The following is a 3,578-nucleotide window of genomic DNA, read 5'->3' as shown; positions in this document are numbered from 1 at the left end:
CTCCTCATTTCTTTTTGAAACCTATTGACTGTTTCTTAATTTTTCTCTCCATAAGTTATAGCCTTTATGACTGAATGTCTTAATTTATTCCCCATAAAATGTCTCCACACTACTGCTCCCTTTGATTTATGGTATATGTGGTCTTCTGTCGTTTAACTCCATAAACTACTTTGGAATAAAATTCTATGAAAGTAGATATACTCCCACATGACTAATGAAGTCAGCTGTACTGGTGACTTCTCATCATCTTGAAAACACACACATACATTTTCAGGCATAGTAAGGTATAAATTCTTAAAAATATTTCAATTTAAGTTTGTATCACTGCTACACTTTTACTGAAATTTCTGATTACTCTGAAAATCATCTAACACACCCCAAAGAGTTGTTAGACTTTTCCAAACTACCTCAATGCAAATAAGAACTAGGAAACTTAATTCTAATACTTTTACGTGAAAGTTGGAGTCCAAGAAAATCCACAAACCTGTTGATCTTACACTTAGAAAGCATATAGCAAACACAAAAAACCTCCTGAAATATTTAGAAATTAAAAAGCTTGATTAGGGACCATTCATAAATTCTAAGTGGTTTCTTTGGTCTATATATTTAGATTCTGCAGATTTCAAAGATTTCTCTCTCCTCACCGTGATATTGATGGAAAAGAATTCTTTTCATTAACTTATTAAACAGGGACCCAAAAACATCCTTTACTATTGTCTTAATTATTAGTCATTATTGCTTCTCCCCTGTACACACATTTCCACAATTTACACAACCAAAAATAACAACAGTATGCTGGTGGTTTATTTTCTGCATCTTCTAACGTACATCTGCTTGTAGCTCATCAGCTCTCATTTACTTAGCAAAAATATAATTATGATACGCTAATTTGTATGTCAAAAAGGTTCACTACTTCATCTGGAGAGAAGGGAGCCGAGGGAAAGGAAATGCAATGTTTGCATATCAAGGATCTACAACTTTCTGAAAAGCTAAAAACACATAAAGACAGAAACTGCAAAAATTGAGACAGCATTGGCTAATACTTCTGTCTATGTACATCTTTTCCATGCAAAATCTACACATATATTTAGGAGCCCCAAAAATGCAATCAATCATCTAGTGTTTATGGAAACATCTATAAGCTAACTCTCTAAAAAAATCAGTGGAGTTTTGCTACTGGCTTCAGTCACACCATCCACATGCAGTCCAAACTTAATTTTCAGGTAGTTCACTAAACCACTTTTGCCTGTAGGGGTTCTGAAATAACTTGAAGATTTTTTTTCCAGGAAAATAAGCCTTCTACAATCTTATTACCTGTGTGTGACTACTTACTTACATGCTCAGCCAAGAAATTTCATCAAATTATTTTTGGTGAGTAGAATCTCTTTTGCTGGAGAATTTAAATTCCAAAGACAGCACGCTATCCACATTTGATGGAATGCCCTTGCGTAGTAACTGAAATGCAAACTTGACCCTTTTGCATGAGAGAATCCTTGAAAACGTTGTATTCTCACCCCAAAGTGTCCTTGTTAGATCTTCATAATTTTAATATCAGGTAAGATGTGTCAATGCAATGTTGGTTGAACTTGCCTTTGGTCTCCTTGCTTGTTATCATATCCTAGAACCTGGTACTCCAGTTGACTCCAGGCTGGAGACTCAGAAGGAGGTAATTTGTCATAAACAGATCCCCATTTACAGCTCAATATCCAACATAGATCCTGCCCATCTCTGGGATCACACTTGTGCTGTAGAGGTTTTCCAGCATTGTCTGGGAGCACGTGGGCAAGTGTAGGATTCTAGAAGTATAGGATTCTGGAAACAAATACAGACCATTCCTTCCCAACAGATTTCTCAAATTTCAACAAAGTCCGTGGATCTAACTACACTTATGTTATTGTCTTTGGGCATTATTTAACTATTACAAATCACAGTGTGTATATTTTGTGAAGGCTTTCTCTGGAGATTTATAAATTCCTTCAGCACTCTTAGTATCACAAAACCTTTTCTTTCATTCCCAGTTGATTATGACTGTCATGATCAACAGAAAAGGAAATTAGAATTCAGGACATGTATTTAAGATGCACCATTTGAACAATCTCAAACACACCCATGTCTGTTAGCTTGTAGGAGGCAAGGAATTAGAGCAGGTCTCTGGCAGGATGCCAGCTCTGCCAGGAAGCTGATAATAGTAGGTTGTGAAAGGTGTGGGGTGCAGAGCTGCATCAAATTTAAGAAAATGAAGGTTATGCTCCTGGAGACAGAGAATGGTCATCAGCAGCACATGGAAATGTTGTGCCTGTGACAGACCTGGGGAGATACTTTATTTGGAACATGAAATGGAGTTATTTTCTACCTTTCTGTTAAGATTTTGCAGAAGAGCCTGAAAAATACTTTGGCCCCTGGCACCCCTTTGACTTCTCCGTATCATCAAAAAAGGAGTAGTTTAAGAACAACTGTTTATATTACAGACATACTCTGAGGCTGGTTATGGGCCTGTCATGAAGTTCCTTTCCCCAGCCTGGTGCAACAGAGCTTCAGTGCCACAAGAATTTTGACCAACTTGTGCTAATGGCATGATTATAGTGCGATTGGTCAGACGGTTTAATTTAATTTTTTTAATGGAGCAGGGAAAAGAACAACCTGTTCTTAGAACATAACATGGTAGCATTAATCAGGACATTGGGTTTAAAATCATGGTTTGTAGAAGCAGCTGATGAGCTTACAGACCTTCATTATCAAAGCTGTTCTCTCCTTTCTGTGCAGGGCCAGCAAAATCCCAGTATGCAAAATTTTCTGCTTGCGTTGTCCACTTCAGACACCTATACAAGATCGCAGCCCAGAAATTTCTCTCACAGTTTGTTTTCTTTGCTATAGCAAAGAGCTCAGTTTATGACATCATAGATGCCCAGTTTCACATTGCTTCTCTCCATAAGGCCATTAGAAATGTTTTTAACAAGAAAAATTTTATTCCGTAAAATTCACACAGATCTGTAACTAAAATATTTTTTTCATCTACTAAACCTCTACACTACCAATTTGGTCTTAAGCAGTGAGAAAAGTCAACTAACCCACCACTCAGAAGGTGAATGTTTTAATCAGAAAATGAAACTTTTTGAGAAAATCATGCAAAAAGGCAGGTGTGGAGGAAATGCATGATTGGTTTTAGTTGCCAGCCAAAGAGACAACTCCCCAAGGACGGTCCTGTGTCACTGCATGTGCCTTTCCTCATTGAGTTGTCCTTCTGACTAAGACCTATCAAGAGTTCCAAATCGAAGGGCCCTGACAAATGATTTAACTTTCTGGGATTTTTGTTTTGGTTTGGGTTTTTTGTGGTTTTTTGTTATTAATTGTTGTTGGTTGGTTGTTTGTTTGTTTTTGTTTTGGTTTGGTTTGGTTTGGTTTGGGTTTTTTGGGGAGGGGTTGGGGTTTTTTGGTTTGTTTGGTTTAGTTTGGGTTTGGGAATTTTTGGGGGTTTTTTTGAGGGTTTTTTTTTTAAGGGGTTGATTTTTTTGGGTGGTTTCTTTTGTTTTGTTTTTTTTGGGGGGGTGGGTTTTTTTGTTTTGTTTTTGTTTTGTTTT

Source organism: Chamaea fasciata, unplaced genomic scaffold (assembly GCF_029207755.1).
Source record: "Chamaea fasciata isolate MVZ Bird 193981 ecotype frontalis unplaced genomic scaffold, bChaFas1.0.hap1 SCAF_4, whole genome shotgun sequence".
NCBI classification, from domain to species: Eukaryota; Metazoa; Chordata; class Aves; order Passeriformes; family Sylviidae; genus Chamaea; species Chamaea fasciata.
This window is presented reverse-complemented; position numbering follows the sequence as displayed.